Source organism: Lissotriton helveticus, chromosome 1_1 (genome assembly GCF_964261635.1).
Source record: "Lissotriton helveticus chromosome 1_1, aLisHel1.1, whole genome shotgun sequence".
Taxonomy (NCBI): Eukaryota; Metazoa; Chordata; class Amphibia; order Caudata; family Salamandridae; genus Lissotriton; species Lissotriton helveticus.
This window is the reverse complement of record NC_136057.1, coordinates 886,059,330-886,081,540: the sequence shown is the minus strand read 5'-3', so window position 1 is coordinate 886,081,540 and position 22,211 is coordinate 886,059,330. Positions and strand designations below refer to the sequence as shown.

Sequence of the window (22,211 nt, the reverse complement as noted above, 5' to 3'; positions counted from 1 at the left end):
TCCAAAAATGCCAGCTTTGTTCATTGTTTTCTGTCGGTTGTCTTTACACTTATTTCATTGATATCTTGTCTTCATCATACAACCAAATGACCAAGCATCAAATGATGACATTAGCACAGTAAATGTGAGAAGCAGAATCTTGACAAGTTTCTTAATCTGTTCACTGAGAAATTACCTTCACAATCTTGAAAATTGCTCCCAATCTTGAAAATTGCCTTCACAATCTTGAAAATTGCCTTCACAATCTTGAAAATTGCCATCACAATCTTGAAAATAGCCTTCGCAATCTTGAAAATTGCATTTACAATCTTGAGTCTCAAGTACATTCGAAAGGTGATCCACAAGGGCAGGTATACATTGTGATTCTTATTGAAACTGGAAACACAGCTGCTGCACCAGGAGCAGCACATATTTCTTTTTAGGTCTCGCCTAGACGAAAGCAAAAAGCAAAGCTTTTTGCTGTCTAGGGCGAGACAACTTATGTAGTCACTTCTGTGGGAATGTGTACAGCAAAGTGTTACGAGCTTCTCCTGGCGGAGATTTTATCTCGTGGGCGCGCACGTCGCCGTGGCTCATATTTCCATGCGCACACAGGCAGCCCCCACACCCCTGCACACAGATTACACAGGCACACGCTGCAGCCCCCTCACCAGACACACACCTACAGACACGCACGCATACACACGCCGCTGCCCCCTACCTTCCCCCCCTGCACAGACACACACCCCCGCCCCATGCATCGTGAGATCTGCCATACCTTCAGGGGAAGGAGCGAGAGTGGCAGCAAAACCGGCAGCTTCCCCCAGACCGGGGGCGCATCCCCGCCAGCCTCCGCCAACATCGCTGAGGGCTGCGGTTGCAGGCCCCCGGCGTAAGAAACAGGCCCCGCACACTGGGAATCGCAAAAGGGGACGAGATCCATGGCGCTCGACGCGGCACAGGGAGGCGGTGCGCGCCACGCCTCCGTCGCTGGCTGGAACGTGTGCGTGTGCTCCGCAGCCTCTCGTGAGCACGCCTCCTTCTGGTTGTGGGTTCAGTGTTCGATGCAACGGAACAGGCTTGCCGATAACATCTGCGGTCTGCAAGGTGATCGGCTTGTATTTATTTATTTCCCCCTCCACTTTTTACATTACTTTAAAACGCGGCGCACGCTTTATTTATTTATTTCCCGCTCCACTTTTCTCGTGAAGCCCAACGCTCCATTCCTCTCCCTTCTCAACATACTATGTTACTGGCCAGACACGTGCAGTAACAGAGTATGTTGAGAAGGGAGAGGAATGGAGCGTTGGGCTTCACGAGAAAAGTAAAGCAGGAAATAAATAAATAAAGTGAGCGGGATGCCTAAAGCGTGCGCCGCGCATTTGCAATGCAATAGGTCTCTCATTTATGCGAGTCTGAGCTATTGACATTGCAAAGGACAATGCATTTTATTTACATTTTAAAAAATAAAAGGCATTGTCATTTGCAATGTCAATAGCTCAAACTCGTTTTTTTCGTTTTTGAGACGCGCTTGTTTGCTCTATGCTGTGGTCTGGTTCCTTCGCGGCAGAGGTGAGGTTTCATTCCTTTGTGTCCAGGAGCACACATGGTAAACGGTGGGGGCCGTCGCCTGGTCTTTGGAGACAGCCATTTAGCATACCCTGTACAGCTCACTGCGCCCATCAATAATTCACACCCACTCCTGCTGAAGCAGTCTGTTGTGTTCAAGAGGAGAAGGAGGCGAGCAGGGACATGGCTGAGGTGCGAGGCACTGAATGGAGAACGCAGGGTCTGCCCAAGGCCACACATGACAAAAGGAAGAGGGATGAGCTTGCGCCGTTCGCCATAGTCCACACTTCTATCTTAACGTCACAGCTCCTGCACACCCCACAAGAATCTCCCCCCCCCCTCCACCCATAGCCAGCAGCACCCTTACACCATCACAGAGTGCAGCGCGCAGCACCCTCTCCCACAGCCGGCGCCCTACAGCACCCGCCACTGTCACCGCCCCTCCACACCCCACAGCAACACCCTCATCACCCGCCACTCTTACCACACCCCGCAGCAAGTCCCCCTTCACTGGCAGCACTCTCACACAGTCACCCGAGTGTAGCGCCCAACACCATAGCGCTGGGATCCCCGTGCCCTCTGGGCATGCCTTACATGCTGGCACCCTGTTGTGTTCAAGAGGAGGAGGAGGCGAGCAGGGACATGGCTGAGGTGCGAGGCACTGAATGGAGAACGCAGGGTCTGCCCAAGGTCACACATGAAAAAAGGAAGAGGGATGAGCTTGCGGCGTTCGCCATAGTCCACACTTCTATCTTAACGTCACAGCTCCTGCACACCCCACAAGAATCTCCCCCCCCACCCCCATAGCCAGCAGCACCTTTACACCATCACCATCACCTGTACCCTCCCCGCTCCCGCCTCCCAGCTGCTCCGCCCACCCGCGCACTTGGCCTTATATGACGACCGTGCGACGCAGGTGAGTGTGACCCACTTGTGGGACACCCCCGCGCCGCACGGCCACCAGCTGCTGCGTGTGCCCCATTGCCTTGCCACTGCCTCGCTGCCTGCCTCGCTTCCGCTGACCACGCCCCCCTCCTCCGAGCGGCGTGGTCCGTGCTCGCCTGCCTTAACTGTTGTTATTTTTGTTTTGTTTTTCTCTCCATTTGTGCCTGTTTTCCTGTAATTTTGTGCCCGTGTTAGCGTTTTCCTTCCTGTGTGCCCGCCAACCTCGCCGCCCTCCGCTCTCCCTCCCCGCTTCCCGCCACCGCCGCTTACCCCGCCCCTTTTTCTCTTCTGTACCCTCCCCGCTCCCGCCTCCCAGCTGCTCCGCCCACCCGCGCACTTCGCCTTATATGGCGACCGTGCGAACGCGCAGCGTTGACGCGCAGCGGGCGCGCCGATTGTGCGCCGAAGGCGCGCCAAAGGTAAGCCCGTCTGCGCCCGTCCGCGCCTGGCCCGCGCCCAGTGCCAGGACCCCTGGCCCCCACCGACGGAAGCCGCCCCGACGAACCTACAACGCCGCCGCTCTCTTCGCACTCAACACCGGCCGCACCCCAGGATGCCACCGAGCCGCCCCGAAGCACACCCACGGACCCTTCAGCTGCCACGCCTGCAAGTTCACCTGCATCCGGACCGACCCTGCACCAGCACCCGCCAAGCCGAACACCAGCAACAACCACCTCAAGTGCATCCTGCTCAACACCCGCTCCATCCACAGACACGCCATCGAACTCTGGAACCTCCTCGACACCACAGCCCCTGACGTCGCCTTCCTCACAGAGACCTGGATGAACGCCTCCTCCACGCCCGACATCGCCATCGCCATCCCAGAAGGCTACAAGATCACACGGAGGGACCGCACCGCCAACCAGACGGGAGGAGGCATCGCCATCATCCACAGAAACACCATCCGCATCACGACCAACACCGACGACACCCTAACCATCACACATCATTTGAGCTTTACGTTCACTCACAAACGCTGCTTACACATTCACACACAATCTCACATGCACCCACTGTCTCTCACATAAACACACTCTCGCATACACGCATGCACACAACATACATTTAAAAGCATGTTTTACTCAACTCAGCTGCCAGGGAGGGTTACATTCCAGCTAATTGTACTCCAGTTTTTAATACACTAATAGTGAATAATATATAGTTATTCACTGTTGGTGTAATAAAAAAAAGACAAAAGACAAAAAAACAAGGAGCGTGAAGCTCTCTAGGCCATTGATCCTGCAAAATTTGCTAACTGTCATATTCAGATTCCTCCTTAATTTTTCAACTGCTTTATTCGACTCTGCGCCTTGCCAAGCCAGTCTGGTTATCAACTCGGACCATATGATGGAGGTGCCACTGAAAAGCTTGGTTGCCTCCGTTAGGCCTGTCTAGATTGCATGGAGGTGGTCCTTCCTCCCTAGTTGCGCGAGGTCATTTTCCCCCAGATGAATCACCAAGATGTCGGGGTGCCATGCGGACGCCGCCTGCAATTCACGTAGGGTTGCTGCAAGCTGTTTCCATCTCATTCCCAGACAGCCCCACCACCAGACGCACATGTCGACAGGCCTGCTCTACTGCTTATGACCTCCTGTAGGAAAGTAGGATCTGCTTCTTTTGTTTACCCCCACTTTTTGCTTGATGTGATAATGTTTTTGACAAGTCTGACTGGGATCCTGCTAATCAGGACCACAGTCTATCTGCTTTCTACCTAAACTGTTATGTTATGTACTTAGGTAAACTCCAAATTGGATACTGAGGCACCCTTGTCAGTCCCTAGTATATGATACCCATGTACACAGGGCATAGGTACCCCAGAGATCTCCCATGGGCTGCAGCATGTATTATGCCACCCATGCAAAACGGAACTACAGGCCTGCCATTTCAGCCTGTGTAAGTTGGTGCATGCACCACTTACTAAAGATATAGGTTTACCCCTGCAACACTGCTGACCTGTCTCCTGATCCCGAGCTCCTAAGGACTCCAAAGGGTTCAACAAAACAAGAGGTGGATTTCTATGTCCTTCAAGGCCCAAGCTGCCCTTTAGTTTGAGGCCAGAATCCCTTTTGGGGGTTGCAATATCCGAACCCCTGTGCACTGCGTACCTTTGCTAGTGCAAATGCTTGTTAACAATTCTGCAGCAAGTGAATTGGGCTTCAAGTATCCCCAACCTCTGGCAACTTCTCCTGCAAAGATCTTCAACTACATTGCACTGTTGGCTCTGTGGCTTGTTGTTTTGTAAAGCTGCTTGAGGTCCTCTCGCGACTCCTGTGCCTTCGGCCTGTGGGTCCAATTGAGGGCCATCTTTGTTTTCCTTTGGCTCCCCTGAGTGCTTGGGGCCTGCCCTGACTCCCCCGCTTGTGGTTAGTCTCCTGGACCTTGCTGGTCCGACCTTACACTTTCTTGACCTCCTACATGGGTGGCCTTTGCCAAGGCTTGTTGGTGCTCCGCTGGACACCGACCCCTCAGTACTCGACATCCTTTCTGGGACAGCTCATATCAAGCTTCTGGTCATCCTCCGCATTGCCTAGTCCCTGCAGCTGCAGAGTCAAGATCACCATCAACTATCCTGAAGCACCCGACATAGGTGGGCATTTGTCTAGGTTTGGTTTCCGAGCCAACCACAGCACCGAGACTGCCCTGATCGCAGCCACCGATGACATCAGATCCCTGCTCGACAACGGGAAACAGCGGCCCTCATCCTCCTGGACCTGTCCGCACCGTTCAACACTGTCTGCCACCGCACCCTAGTACAGCGCCTCAGCAACATCAGAATCCAAGAGAAGGCACTGGAGTGGATCATCTCGTTCCTCGCCGGAAGATCCCAGAGAGTCCGCCTCCCCCCGTTCAGATCCGAGGCCACCAAAGTCATCTGCGGCGTACCTAAAGGATCATCACTCAGCCCAACCCTCTTCAACGTCTTCATGAGCCCTCTCGCAACCATCGCACGCCTGAAGAACTGGGGCTTTAGAACCCAGCGGCGCCAGGGGCTCACCTGTCTTAGAATACAGAGACACGGGATACTTGTGAGTGGCGTCAAAGATCAAATTTATTGGCTGCAGCCAGTAACAGAAGTCCTAGAAATCATCACGGTATGAGTTCTCAGGAGACTGCTCAATTTTACAAAGCAAGTCATCCCTTTTTATGCCAAAAATCACATTCCAGACAAATACCTAACATTTACAAACTGTCCAATCAAATGCATCCACACCAGAAGTATCGCATGACGGTAAAACCCACTTTTCAGTTGCCCAGCCCATGATCAATCATCGGTCAAACCCAACATTCTTCTTTAGACAGATCGAACGAACCCATAATAAAAAAGACCACAACCCAATCATAAATAGACCATAAAGAAAGGAGCAGAAACAGGTGAGAGTAGGATAAGGCATATTTGTGTGCAGTAAAACTTTATGATGTCCTGTGCTCTGATCCTTAATTTTGATCAGCTAAAGGGCAGGAACGGGTTTAACAAGGTCAGCTTCAGGCTACAGGGTCAGTTCACTCCGGTCAAACAGGAGTCAGCACGAACTCGAGCTAAGGTGTACATGTCCTTAAAAGACTAGTTCAGCCACAGTCATCAGCCTATGTGAGGGCAACCACAAAATGGCTGCCATACACAAAATGGAACCCAAGGGTTCAGAACGAAATCCCTAAATACGTAGTGAATCCATCGGTCTAACATGATGAAAACACTCATACTTGCCGCACTAACTAGTTACGGTTCGCTAATATCAAATTCGTAACGAAACCATGACCTTTATGAAACCGTTTCAGAATTCACGGAACCTCAGACCCTCCTTTTGCCCTTACATAGGCAATAACCTAAACTCACGTAAATCTGAGTCTAGGTCTATATTCATCAGATCATCAAGATGTTGCTGGAGCATAATCCTATTACTTAGTACCTCTCTTGGGGCAGGCCTCTTTGCACAAGTAGTAGCACAGAGGCCACATATAGCAGGAGCGCACTGCACACAAAGACAGAACAGGAAAAGAATCGCTAAAGCCATCCCAATGATCATCAGAATCTTCCATCCCCAAGTGGATAACAATCCCCAAAACCATCCCATCAACGACCAATCTCCTTTGTCCATGTGTACAGACTCGGAGATCTTATATAGCTTGGAAATGGCCTGGTACACTGTAGGAGCATTGTCTGGAATGAAAATGCAGCAGCTCGATTGAATCAATTTACATACCCCTCCTCTGTCTGCAAGTATGACGTCTAACGCAACTCGATTCTGCAACGTCATAAGACGATCCGATTGGAGCTCAGCAGTCAAATTACTAAGGGCACCGGCAGTCTCAACTATGGTGAACTCAACTACTCTCGTCAATTGCCGTATGTTCCTACTATTAACCATAGGTCCCCAAAACGGCAGGAAACACTTAAGAAAATCTCCCAATTCTTGTTCTGAAGTATCTTCCTTACTGAAGACACCTCTAACTACTCTAGTTCTGTGGTAATCTGCCGCTGCAGTATACGTAGGGGGCAACAGATACGAAACATAACATGTTCCCGAAAAATCAGGGGGCAACCATGTATATGCTCTATCATAGCACACAAAATACATACCCTTAGCTGCTAAAAGCGGTGGGGAAGTCTGGGACGCAAAAACATACGTCTCAGTACAAACACTCTTCCCTAACTGAGCTGTCGGATTCTTGCCATTACCTTGCAGACAAAAATGACCACGATGGGGCACGATCCAAATCGGGGATGATTTTTCCCTTCGCTGCTTTTCACTCAGACTAACACCATATCCAGTCACGTTCCAACCAATATAAGCTAGTGTCTCATCTTTAGGGATAGTCTCATAGGAATCGATTCCTCTAATCATATCTACTATTCCTTTCACTAGAGCACTATTACTTGGATTATCTTTCATAGAACGCAGGGGGTAAACTTCATGGGCATAAATAAACATCGTCCTATATGCCCATACAGATCCATTTTAGCTGAATGGCAGAACCAGGTAAGGAATACCTTTATCCGTGGTATGAGGCATAAGACCACACACCCAGCAATTAGTGGTGTTCACTACTAACTGATGCTGATGCAGAAGCTGCACAAAGGAATTATTAACGAATTCCAATCTTCTGATAGATTCATGTTCAGGCAAAGGATGAAAAGAATGTGAAGAAGTAGTAGTAGGAAAAGACATAGGTTGTATGGTGGGTGCAAAAGTCACTTGGAAAGAAAAAACAAGATATCCCACTAAAAACATCGTTATGCTAAGTAACATTAAAAGACATGTTATCAAAAAACATTTGCTACTCATTAGTCTACACAGTCTCGTCTTAAAGTTCATTTCTACAACAGCTCTCTCGATCTCAAAAAACTCCATCCTCTAACCGTGCTGTTCGCGGCAGGTGGTTCTCTTTGGCTCAGAGGTACGTCTGTAAGTCCAGGGAACGCCCTAGAACAAACCAGAACCGTCGACCTTATGTCTACATGGCTGTATACTCCAAGGCTTCATACCGCGACCCTACAGCTGAACCCGGATGGCGGTTCAAAAAAGAAAAATCAATCAAAACAGCTTTTCGGATGAGAGAGCGTTTTTTTTCTCAAAAGCAAAAAGGAATTAATTGTTTATTAGTCCATCGGCTCTCGGTCGTAGATTATAGCAGCCTTTACCAGGCACTGTCTGATCTCGGAACAACAACTCAGGCTCAGTAGTGTCCAATCGTGCAGGTGGAGACACAGCTTCTTGCAAAATATCGTTATCCTCGCGCTCAGAACTTGTCCCAACCAAACGTGCGTCACTGAATGGAACTTAACGTGGCACTGTTTCAGTCTCTGAATCACCAACACCCTCCTGGACCCACTGGTCGTACGGCAGAGGCAATGATACCCTCTTACAATGTACGCCGTGGATCCAGTTCTTCTTGCCCTGAACTCTCACTGCGGTACGCGTCGATAAAAGGACTTGAAATGGTCCAATCCAGCGGGGCTGATCATTCTTTGTCCGCTGAAAGTTGCGCACCAACACCCAGGAACCAGGGTCAATGGCGTGTCCTGAATCTTCAGATGCTTGAGGAAGTGTATCGTAAACCTGTTGGTGTAAGACACGCAATTTAGCCGTCAAATCATACAAGTAGTCAACCACCACGGGATGTTCAATCTCGCTAAACTTTGTTGGCCTCGGCACTCCCTATACATTTGCCGGGCGGCCAAACACGATCTCATAGGGACTAAGACCAATTCGGGAATGCACTGTAGTCCTTGTTGACAAAAGTGCCAACGGCAAAGCATCGGGCCATTGAAGACCAGAGCTCACCTGAATCTTGGCTAGTTTCAGCTTCAGAGTGCCATTATAGCACTCGACTAGGCCAGCTGATTGGGGGTGATTTGCAGCATGGAATTTTTGTCTAATGCCCAAACCTTCACACACTCTCTTCATGACTTGACCCACAAATTCACTTCCATTATCACTCCATACCATCCTTGGCAATCCGAATCTGGGGAAAAATTCCTTGAGTAGGGCTTTAGCTGTGGACAAGGCAGTATTTACTTTCAGGGGGTATGCCTCTACCCATCTCGAAAAGGCACAAACAACAACAAGGACGTATTTTAGTTTATTACACCTTTCCATGTGTAGGAAATCCAATTGTAGCACCTCGAACGGATACGTCGGAGGCGCAAAGTGACCAGCTGGAGTTGGAGTTCCCTTGCCAGGATTATACATCAGACAAACCATGCAGTTCTTGACCAGATTCTCCGCACACTTAGGAATTCCAGTATTCTGCCATACTGGAGCCAACTACTTACAAATCCCTTTCGCACTAATGTGAGCCATTCCATGCGCCATCGTAACTACTGCAAGCACATACGCATCAGGTAACAACCATCGCTGATGTTCTGACAGCTCAGTCCAACAACCAGTCGAATCCAATTTGCCCTTACTCTCTCTCCACTCAATTCTTTCTCCGTAGCTTCAGCCTGAATTGACTTAACACTCTCTATCGTATCTTCACACATTCCTCTATCCAGACCCCATCTTGCTGGACCCGCAACATACATTCGACTCGTCACATCTTTCGCCGCTTCTTTCGCAACTTCATCCGCAAACGCATTACCACGAGAAAGATCATCGGTAACCTTCTTATCTGCACTGCATTTCACGATCGCAACTTGCATCGGCAACGTAAGTGACTCGAGAAGCTCATTCACCAACTGACCATGCTGAATCTTCGTACCATGCGAAGTAAGAAATCCACGTTCTTTCCACAAACGCCCAAAACTATGAGCAACACCAAACGCATACTGGCTATCGGTATACACAGTCACTCTCTTTCCTTTCGACAACACACACGCTCTCATCAGTACAATCAACTCTGCTGCTTGGGCTGAATTTTGTGGGATACGTGCAGCTTCAACAATCGTACACAATGTCGTCACGGCATATGCTGCAGTCGTATCACCATTCGGGAGCTTGTAGCATGACCCATCAACCCATAGCGTACCATCAGGAACCGAAAGAGGAGTATCTTTTAAATCGATTCTCCCCTTTGTTTCCTCCTCCGTCCTAAGAAAACAATCATGCTGTTCCTGACCATCTGTGTCCACAGAAATCGGCAGCAATGTTGCTGGATTCAATACATTACACCGCTTGATATGCACATGACTAGCCAAAAGCGTCAACTCATAACCCGACAACCTCGCACTAGTAAGGTGCTGAGTCTTGGTTCTATTTAACAGAGTATCCACTGCATGTGGAACCATCATGACCAATGTATTATCCATCACCAATCCAGCAGACTGTCGGATGGAAACAGCCGCTGCCGCTGTAGCTCTCAAACAGCTTGGCAACGCTCTAGCTACCGGATCTAAAGTTGACGAGAAATACGCACATGGACGCTGCTTATCACCAAACTGTTGAGTCAAAACTGACAATGCACAACCCTCTCTCTCATGGACATAGAATGTAAAAGGCTTACTGTAGTCAGGAGTACCCAACACTGGAGCAGAACACAACGCATCACGCAATTCAGAAAAACTTTTCTGTAAATCGTCGGACCAAGGAAGAGGGTTCGGTATATCCTTACAAGTCAATGCCAATAGAGGTTTTGCCAATAAAGAAAAGTTCGGAATCCACTGTCAACAATACGACGTGATACCCAAGAAAGCACGCACTTCTCTCTGTGTACTTGGCACAGTCATTCGAGCAATCGCTTGAATTCGTTCTGGGGTCAACCTTCTTCCCTCCTTCGACAAGAGATGACCTAAGTAGGTCACTTCTTGGCGACAATACTGCAACTTAGAAGGTGACACTTTATGATGCAAGTCCGACAAATGTCGCAACAAAGAAATAGTAGCTTCTTTACAAGTTTCCTCATCATCAGCAGCCACTAATAAATCGTCAACATACTGAATAAGAGCAGTACCAGCGGGCAACGCAAGAGTATCAAGCTGAGTCTTCAAAGCCTGGCTATAAATAGAAGGACTTTCGCAATAGCCTTGGGGAGCTCTCTTAAACCGGAAGCTTCGGCCTCCTAAAGAGAAGCCAAAAATATCTCTACTTTCCTTGGCAATTGGAATGCTGAAGAAAGCATTCTTCAGATCTATAGCCGAAAACCAGACAGCTGAAGCAGGAATCAAAGTCAACAAAGCAGTAATGTCCGGAACAACAGGAAACTGTGGCACAACAATCTTATTAACTTCTCGAAGGTCGATCACAAACCTATAAACAGGTGGCTGAGAAGAGTCAGTGCGCTTCAGGACAGGCAAAACGGGACTGTTAAACACATTACCTCTCGTTTCTTCAATCACACCTTTCTCAATCAAATCATAGATTATCGCTAAAAGCGCTCTTTCACCATCGCTAGAAATCCGATATTGGGGAATACGCGGCAATTTAACATTCGCTTTAAGCGTTACAACATAAGGTGGAATCTCCAAAAGACCCACATCATTAGGACCAGTAGCCCAAAGAGTATCAGGGAGAGAACGCAATTCCGGTGGAAGCCGATCTTTAGACAAATACATCGGAGAGATCACTTTCTTACCCAATGTAAGCTGTACTCCCGCAGGAGAACAACGTAATGTTGCATGCAACCTTTTCAACAAATCCAAACCCAACAAATTCTCACCACAACCTGTCGTTAAAATGAGAGGTGCTTCCAACTCACAAGGCCTTATAGAAAGAAACAAGGGGCTAGAAACTGGGTTACGAACTGGGGCACCAGAGAATCCTACCGAGACATTCATTAAGCCAGACAAAGGTGCGCCAGGAAGTTTAGAGTGCATGATAGAACTCTTCGCTGCACCAGTATCCAAAATAAAAGGCTCTACCACACTCGATGTGGCTACTGCAACATAAGGCCCACTCTGATCTACTGGAACCAAAACTACTCCCTCTCTTTGTCCATGGCTGTCCTAGCAATCATTATAGTCAGCATTCTCACTCTCAACATAATAGTCATCAGCATAGTACTGAGTCGACTGACCAGACGCAACTTCCTGTTGATCAAAACAATTCATAGAATTTTGTGGGGGAAAGGAACGTTCGTTCTGAGGAAACGCACCACGTCCTCTACCCCTAGACACTTGCTGGAAACCACCACGGCCTCTCGGGGCCGGTAGACCACTCGCACGCTGAAGTAAAACAGGACACTCATTTTTATAATGACCTTCCTCCCTACAATACGCACACTGATTCAAGCCCAAAGGTGGTCTTGGAGGAAAATACCCAGCTTTCTGTTGCGGTCTCTGAAACGGTGGAGGTTGCTGAAATTGTGGGCGTTTCTGTTACTCTTTCTGATTGGAGCGAGGCGGATACGCCTGCTGCAAAAGAACCTTTGTCTTTAAGTCTTTTGTCTTTTTCTCTAATCTCTCTTTTTCGTCCTTATCCCTATTCTCATAGTACTGTGCAGTCGCCAATATCTGGGCCGACGAGGAAACAGCCCAAGAACTCTCAGAATCTTTCAACTTATTACATAGTTCAGGAAGTAAATTAAAGACAAACTTATCTACGAACAATCTTTGTCCACCTTCCGTACTCATATCCTGACCACTATGATCTATAAATGTCTCTTCAAACCTAGTGAAGAAATCAGATACACTTTCGTCCTTCTTCTGCTTACATGCTGCTAACTTGTCCCAATTTACTCGTAACGCTGGCATCATCGTTTTCATAAGATTTATAATTCTGCCGGGTAGATTCGCCACTAAAGGCTCAGGCTTAGCTCCACCAACCTGTCTACCATCTGCAGCAGCGATATTCACCCATGAATCACCTAACTCAATCGCATGATCCTCATGACGAATTTTTGCCCACAGAGGTTGAGGTACCACGTTACCCAACAGCATATCTATATTGGCTAAATTCATGATGCATGCGTCAACTGTCTGGGACAACTCCTTGTAATAACCAGCCGGATTTTTACGGGGATCAGGTAAAGACTGCTTAAGGGCCAAAACTTCTACTCTCTTCCATGGCACATGTACCCATACTCTCTGAAAATGTGCTGGTATAGCTAGGGGAACATTATTCGCACCAGCAGCTACCGCATCGCGCCATACTGGAGGAACTTCTCTCATCGGATACTGTCTCACTTTCCTCCTAATTGCGGAATCAGGCTCAAACAGTCCCTGAGAAGAGAAATCGCTCCTTAACGCAAGTACCATCGCAACTGCATTCTCAATTCCGGGACCCACTATCGTCCCTTTCGCAAACTCAGACTGGACATTTAGCAATTCTACAGGGACTGAACCCAAATCATTATCTTCCCATTTCTCACGAAGGAAAGTACACATAACTTCAAAAACATACCTTTGCTTGGGTGCTTCCCACTGCTGGAAAACATCCATAACTGACTCTAAGTTATACCTCGAAACATTCGAAACCCATCTGCGAGCCAAGAGATCTAACACTGCCCGTTCTTCGGGACCAGGTAGCTGACTACGCATTTGTTTACGTGCAGAAACAGGGGTCATACTCAATGACCCAAAGAAAGGAGACAAAAGACCAGTAACAGCATCAGTCATTCGTTGTCGAGCAGAAGGAGAAGCTGTCATAAGGACAGGAGACAAAGTATTTAGAGGTGATAGAAGCGTAGGGTTAGTAGCAAGAGAAGTTGAAGGTACAGGAGAATAAGGCAAAGTAGTTCCAGACAAAACCGATAGCAAAGTCGGTGGACCCAGAGGAGGCTGCGCCGTAGGAGGAAGAACCAGCTGAGGAGGAGCCGGTGGCTGAACAGCAACAAGAGGTTGTGCAACTGGAGGTTGCGGAGGTGCCGTAGCACTCTGTGCATAAGGGGGTGGTAATCTCAACAAATGTGACATCAAAGGATCCTTCTCAGGGTCCTTCGTTGCATTCTCAAGAAGAGATGGCAAAGCTGGATAACATTTATCAATAGCCATATTATGTTGCCTATCTGACTCCTCAATTGCTTTATCTTCTTCGTTTTCTTTAAACTGCCTGGCAGCTTGCATTATCAACAACCCCTTTTCTCTCTTATCCCTTTTAGCTTGTTTTATTTCTCGTTGTCTGGCTTCTTTACGCCAAAGGTGAAAGGAGTCAAACATTGCCGGCCGGGCTTTCTTTTTAAACAATTTTGTTTCTAAATTATCTAAAATCTCAGTATTAAAACTACCATATTGGGGCCATCGTAAAACCCCATCTTTTCTAGTGTAACGGACCCACACTTCATTAAACATAATGGGGCCCACGCCATGTTTAGAATAGAGCTCATAAGTCGGAGTTCCAACTGGAGGTATCGGACATGAATCCTCAAATCGGGAATCCCTGTTACAACCACAACAAAATATCCTCCTAATTTTGCTAAGACTAGGCATCTTCGCTCACTAATCTAGCTTCAAACTTCAAGGGATTATCTACAACGATAGTCTCGCAAATATACGAGTCCCTCGGCTTTGGAAATTGCAATACCCAAATCAAAACTAAGGACAAAACAAACTAAGAACCAAAGAACCAAAAACTAAGCACTGGGAGCGACCCACTTATACTTAACTGAGGTATCAGTCACGCCACCAGAAGGCCCTTCTATCGTCTCGCCTTACAAAGCATCACAAATGGGTCCAAGACAGGGCGACAGTCAGGGCAGCGGTCCTTCGTAGCCATCTAGAAAGCGGGAAACCTCGCAGCAAAGACTTTCAGACCACGTTCGACATACCGGGGTCGATGGAGTGGGGGCCCTTCTTCCGGAATTTCCTGACGAAGCTCCTCACGATCTTCAGGCTTGGACCGGTACCGCTTGATGTCGCTCCACGTTGGGCGCCAACTGAAGAACCGGGTTTTAGAACCCAGCGGCGCCAGGGGCATGCCCAAAGTCTTCGGGTTCACCTGTCTTAGAATACAGAGACACTGGATACTTCTGAGTGGCATCAAAGATCAAATTTATTGGCTGCAGCCAGTAACAGAAGTCCTAGAAATCATCACTGTATGAGTTCTCAGGAGACTGCTCAATTTTACAAAGCAAGTCATCCCTTTTTATGCCAAAAATCACATTCCAGACAAATACCTAACATTTACAAACTGTCCAATCACATGTATCCACACCAGAGGTATCGCATGACGGTAAAACCCACTTTTCAGTTGCCCAGCCCATGATCAATCATCGGTCAAACCCAACATTCTTCTTTAGACTGATCGAACGAAGCCATAATAAAAAAGGCCACAGCCCAATCATAAATAGACCATAAAGAAAGGAGCAGAAACAGGTGAGAGTAGGATAAGGCATATTTGTGTGCAGTAAAACTTTATGATGTCCTGTGCTCTGATCCTTAATCTTGATCAGCTAAAGGGCAGGAACTGGTTTAACAAGGTCAGCTTCAGGCAACAGGGTCAGTTCACTCAGGTCAAACAGGAGTCAGCACGAACTCGAGCTAAGGTGTACATGTCCTTAAAAGACTAGTTCAGCTACAGTCATCGGCCTATGTGAGGGCAACCACAAAATGGCTGCCATACACAAAATGGAACCCAAGGGTTCAGAACGAAATCCCTAAATACGTAGTGAATCCATCGGTCTAACATGATGAAAACACTCATACTTGCCGCACTAACTAGTTACGGTTCGCTAATATCAAATTCGTAACGAAACCATGACCTTTATGAAACGGGTTCAGAATTCACGGAACCTCATGCCAACACAACCTCCACATCATCTCCTACGCCGACGACACCCAGCTGATCCTCTCCCTCACCAACGACCCCGCCAGAGCCAGCCTTCACGAAGGGATGAAAGACGTCGCCGAGTGGATGAAGAACAGCCGCCTGAAACTGAACTCAGACAAGACGGAAGTCCTCATCCTGGGATCATCGCCCTCTGCCTGGGACGACTCCTGGTGGCCCCCTGCCCTGGGCACCACTCCCAAGCCAACGGACCACGCACGTAACCTGGGCTTCATCCTGGACTCCTCCCTCTCGATGATCAGACAAGTCAACGCCGTTTCATTATCGTGCTTCAACACCCTGCGCATTCTCCGCAAGATCTTCCGATGGATCCCCACCGAAACCAGGAAGACGGTCTCCCAGACACTCGTCACCAGCCGACTGGACTACGGGAACACCCTCTACGCGGGAACCACAGCCAAACTACAGAAAAGACTCCAGCGCATACAGAACGTCTCCGCACGACTCATCCTGGACATCCCCTGACACAACCACATCTCCGTCCACCTGAGAGACCTGCACTGGCTCCCCGTCAGCAAGAGGATCACTTTCAGACTCCTCACCCATGCACACAAGGCTCTCCACGACCTGGGCCCCAAGTACCTCAACAACCGCCTGACTTTCTACACGCCCACCCGCCAACTACGATCGACCAGCCTCGCCCTCGCCGCCGTACCACACATCCGCAGAGCCACCGCCAGAGGAAGATCCTTCTCCTACCTGGCGGCCAAGACATGGAACTCCCTCCCCATCCACCTACGGATGACCCAGGACCATCTCTCCTTCAGGAAGCAACTCAAGACCTGGCTTTTCGAGCAGTGACGGACCCCTTTCCCCCCAGCGCCTTGAGACCCCTCCGGGTGAGCAGTGCGCTATACAAATTATGTGATTGATTGCTTGATTGATACTGAGCCCCTCGTCACTCCCAAGTGACCCAGGCTCTTTCCCCTCCTCTTTCAGCTACTCTTCTTCAAGAATCCACGTTTTGATTCCCATGAACACATTCTCCCCTTCCAGCAGTGGCACTTTCCTGAAGTCGTCCATTAGGTTCAACAGCGGATTCCGACACCACTTCACACCTATGCACCCGGCTCCCCCGGGATAGGTAACTTGGGTACTGCGGTATCGACGGGTGGGGCTGCTCTCCAACCTTCTGTCTTCCACGGGGTTTCTTCAAGGTCTATGGGGAAGGGTCCCAAATCTTTAAAAATCCAACTGCGACTTGCACATAGACTTGTACAGAGCAGGCGGTCATGTTTGCACACGCACTCCGTGGGGTCCTTATCTACTCACCTTGGGTGGTACCTTGGGGTCCCAGCAATTCTACGTCCTCTCGACATTGTCCTGACTCGAGTCGTGGTTCTTATACCACTTTCTTAGTATATAATTTGGTCTCTGCTGGGGCCCACTGTGTATTAGTGTTATTTACAGTCATTTCTTTGCTTAAGTATTGTGTGCTTTGTGTCTATCTCCGTGTGGGAGATACTGTAACATACTAGATAGTGTGATATAATAAATACATATTTTTTTATATCTACTGTGTGGTTCTCTTTTCATTTAATCTATACTATAAGCTTGCATTCTGGGAAAAGAAGCTGCTCTCCACAGCTACCATTTGGATAGCTTTCTAAGGTTGTCTGAGACCTCTTAAATCACCATAAGGGTTGACTGGACTGGTGCAGGATGCCCACTTTAATTAATGGACATCATATACCAGGCCAGCTTCTTACACATCCGCACAGCCACCAAGTGAGCATTCAAGAGACAACCACCAATATCAGCTGTGGCCGTCTCCCTGCGGAGACAACAATCACATTGTCAAATGACACCGGCCACCGTGGTTCTTTCTCATCTGCCCCCTTTTCATATCCTTATTTTCTTTTACAATAACTGAGGCCGCACATATGTCTTATAAGCATTGGACCGCCACCTGCCCATTGCTTTGATCCTGTCTTCAGACATCCTTTCTTGTGCCGCCGAAGATTTTCTAAATAAATCTATTATTCCTAGTACTACGTGACCCTTTTACAGTATGTATTTACAACTGAAGTATAATCTGTTTTCAAGCATTAACACATTGGACATCTAAGGAAACTTAGGTTCCAGTAGATAAGCGAGTTGCCCAGGGACACAAAATTTGATGAAGCGTGTACGTTGAAATGAGATGTTGGTCTTGCAGTTACCAAGCAGATAACTTAATCACATCACAAGACGATGTATGCTCGCTTTTACAGAACCACTGAGGCCAGAACCCCTGAACACAAAAGAGACTTAAAAAAGGTTGCCCCTGCACTAATTATCTGCCATAAAAAAGAGCATGTAATGGCATTGTCGACAGGGTACCTTCTTTATTGTCCCTGATCTGTTTTACACTAACTCACTAGGAAACAGCATCCCTCCCATACATTTCAACGGTTAGTGGTCTAAGTGCATCTTGTAAAGGTAAGCCTTTTTGGGTTCTTTTTACTAGCCCTGGACTAATAGATGTGTGAAATGTCCTGAGACTCTGAAGCCCCGTCTCCAATCATTGGAAGGTTTAAAAGAGGTCAGTTTGGGTGAGGAAGAGCAACAGAGGCGCCAGCTGCCTTTTGGAATTCATTGGTCAGATTAAATTTTTAATGCAAGACAAAATTGGAAGCGAGTACAAAATGTATTTATTTATGTATGTGTGTGCTGGTTGTACAGCAATAACCCAGTCAAAAAGCATCTGGGCGCTCTTCATGGTCAATGGCAAAGATGCAGTCGCTAGGCTGTGCTCTGTGAGCAGAGAGGGTCTGTTTCTAGGTTCTTTAAAGGGATGAGTCTTTGGGCCTGTCTGAAACTGGAACAGGGTGGGGCAGTCCCAGTGGACACAGGTAGGTTGTTCCTGATCATCAGTGCATAAATGCAGAAGCCTGTTATCTTGTCTTTGTAAATTTACAAAGGAGAAGCCCTCGCTCCGGAAGAAGAGTTAGAGGTACAGAAGGGATGCTTTTGATGCGGTGCCAGATTCTGTTCCGAGCTGTACCAAGTGAAGGCTTGTGGTGACCCTCTTCCAACTGGCACTGTAATTTCAGTCTGGCTTCAGGACCCAGAGATGGCTCAGCATGCTCTGCTGCTTCCACATGCAGGAGACACTGCGAATTCCTTTGCCAGGATAGGGCGGATCGATTCTTTTTCATTTACTTCCTCATCTGATTTGATTACAAAATTTGTAAAGCGCACAAATGCCCAAGGGCGTATTGGCGCTAGGGGTGCCTATGCCTGCCGGAAGTGGGAGAGGAACAGTGCGCTAGAAGAGCCAGGACTATGCTGAGAAGAGCCAGGACTATGCTGAGAAGAGCCAGGTCTTTAAGGTCTTTCGGAAAGATAGCAGTGAAGGGCTGTTTTTATTGTTACTGGTATCTGGTTCCAGGTTTTAGCTGTATGCAGCAAAAAGCCTCTACCCCCCCCCCCTTCTTAGTTGTTTAAATCTGGGAGTCTTGAGTAACTTAGCACTGCTGGACCTAAGAGTCCTTGGCGGATCGTACTGTTTTAGGTTAGTTTTCAGAAAGTGGGAACCTGACCCATGCAAGGCCTTATACGCAACGCATGCTGACTTAAATTGAATTCTTTTCTCTATTGGCAGTCAGTGGAGACTTCTCAATCTGTGGGCCACCGGCTCGAACCTAGGGATGTCCAAAACTAGCCTGGCTGCAGCGTTCTGGAGGCGCTGAAGCTTTAGCAGTAACTGTTTTTGAAGCCCTGCATACAGAGCATTTCCGTAATGAATTTTGGATAGTGCCAGCATAGTTACAAGGGTTTTGCTGGTATCTAATGAGATAAATGGCAGCAGCTTTCTTATTATTTTCAGCGTGTGCCACACGGAGGAGGAGAGTTTATTGATCTGGGCCTTAAATGTTAGTTTGGAGTCAAACATAAACCCCAAATTCCTTACATTGTCCACTGGTGACGGACAGCTGCTCTAGACTGTGAGGCCACCAATTAAGTGACCAAATGCTAGGTTCATCCCCCAGCAGCATGACCTCTGACTTATCTCTGTTTAATTTTAGGCAATTTAATTGCATCCAGCGGCTAACCTGGTCCTTACAGAGCTTAAATCTGTCTGCTGTCTTTTCTGAGTTGTTTGAGATAGCCATCACTATTTGGGTGTAATCAGCATAGCATACGGGGAGAAATCCACAGTTCCTAATAATGTTTGCTAATGGGGCCACATATATATTAAAGAGGGTTGGGCTTAGTGACGAGCCCTGTGGCACCCCCCAGGGGGGTTTAAAGGCTTTTGATGAGAATTCCCCAAGCTGAACCGTGAAGGATCTCTCAACCAGATAAGAGGCCAGCAATGCGACTGCAGATGCATGCAGACCAATTTCCTGTAGCCGGGTCGGGAGTATGCAATGATTGACAGTGTCGAAGGCTGCCGATAGATCCAAAAGGATCAGGGCAGCCTTCCCACCTACGTCCAGTATACTCCTGATCTCCTCCACCGCCATAATCAGAGCAGTTTCAGTCCCATGTTCCTCCCAGAATCCGTATTGTGAAACATCTAATGCCTGGGAGGCCCTAATGAACCCGGAAAGCTGTGTGTTCAAATGCTTTCTAATATTTTGGCCGGGAGGGGAATTCTCGATATAGGTCTATAGTTAGCTGGGACCAACGGGTCTAGGTTGGGCTTTTTCAGGAGTGGCAGAACAGAAGCAGCTTTCCACGCCTTCGGGAAACAGTTTGCCTGTATTATTTTAGCGAAGAGCAGCTGGAGTTGATTGCTGAGTAGCTCTGGGAACAAGTGCAAGACCTTTGGAGGACAAGGGTCCATTGGACCCCCTGACTTAGTTGTCAGTATAAGTTGACATATCTGTTCTGCGGACGGGGCTGAAAACTGAAATTCTATATTAACCGATTCTGAGTGCCTATCTGGGCTAGGCTGTGTATTTCCTGTTGAATGATTGGCGCTGTTAGATGTGGTGATAGATTCGTTAATAAGTTTCACTTTGTCAATGAAGAAGTGCCCCAGCTCGTTACAAAGTCCTAAGCTGCCTTCCATATGTTTAGATGCTGTCTCAGTAAGTCTCTTGACAGTGGCAAACAGTTCCTTACTTGAGTTTTTGGCCTCCTTTATTTTCTTTACGAAATAGGCCGATTTTTCTTCAGCTATAAGTTTCTTATAGGTTGCTAGTGACTTTCAGTATATTTCTTTCTCCTTAACCTCATAGTTGACCCTCCATCTCCTTTCGGCCCGCCTATAAGTCTGTTTTTGTAGTCTTAGCTTCTCTGAAAACCAAGGCTCTGAGATGTTTTTCCTCTTAGAGTTTTTCTTTTTAATGGGTGCGATTGAAAGAACCGCCGCTTTGATCCAATTGGTCCAATGAGCTCACCCACAGTACATTCCGCAGAGGCTCCGAATGCCCAAACGGAGCAGGGTAGAGGACTCCAGAGGCGGTGTCTCTGGGAAACATCCCCAAATATTGCTGCATTCTGGAATAGCATTGAAACGAGCAGAGAAATCTCTGATTTATGTACATCTTGTCAGTTTCTCACCCTGTGGTGGTGAGGGTTCTGTAGTGGAGCGTGTGAGGTACTCAGGGCACGAGTCGGGGGTACACGCGGGTACACAGCACCCACCCACTCTTTTCACAAGGCGTCCACCCTGCCATGAAGTTGGGCCCCACTGAAAAATATGATGAATTTGTCCCGTTGTAATTTGCAGCGCCTGCACATTGTCTGTGTTTGATCTGCAACAACAGGCAGGGAGGGGCTCTCTTATTTTAGACTCCTGCTGGACCCATAACAAAGGCCAACTCTGAGGGGTGATCAGGCCTCCTTTTGTTGGAGTCTCCTGGCTGGCAGCAGTCAGGAGCTTCACACCTAGAAGTAAATGCAGCACAGGGGAAACAAAGGTTAGCACTTCGAACATTCTTAAGAGAGGCAGCTTTTCACTTTGTTCAGGCTCTGTTTAGAATGTCAGATTCTCTGTAAGAATGTCAGATGTGTAGTTATTTCTCAGTATTTACACAAAATAAATAGCATTTATATAGTGCTTACTACCCCTGAGGAGGTGTTGTAATAATTTAAATATTACTATTTTTTCTTGTAAAGCACAATGGGTAGAGGAAGTTTACTCTGGCAAAAGGCAACATTGTTTTATGTGCAGCTTACAAAAGTGTGAATCTTCAGGAGGGTTTCCCTGTATACTGGAAATGTGCTCCAATGAACTCATGAGAGATATGTTAAACATATATGGGAGGGCTTAAGATCTGATGTCACTTCTTATGATGTCACTTCCTCTGATGTCTTGAGGGCAGGGTCATTAGGAGCAGGAGGAGTGGCGAGCTCAAGGCACTGCCAGTGCGCATGTAGGTTTGGCTGGCCCTCTTAGGGGGACCAAACCGACATGCACACTTGGATATCCCCAGGCTATTGCTTGGAAATATCAGTAGGCTCAGGAGCACAGGCTTCCAGTCCCTGCTGGAGTGTGAAACTTGCCCGCTCCGCCCAATCCCTACGGTTCTCTCATATTGTGTAATACCAGCATGAGAGTAGCGTCTGGATTGGCGCAGGAGACTCTGGGAGCCTGTGTGAACATCTTCTGAAGAGGCGGTG

General features: G+C 47.9%; 1 protein-coding gene across 1 annotated transcript in view; it reads left to right on the top strand.

Moving 5' to 3' along the window:
- The window catches only part of PPM1H (protein phosphatase, Mg2+/Mn2+ dependent 1H), a 601,142-nt gene that overhangs the window by 423,306 nt on the left and 155,625 nt on the right, over positions 1–22,211 (top strand). The gene's annotated exons all lie outside the window — the stretch shown is intronic.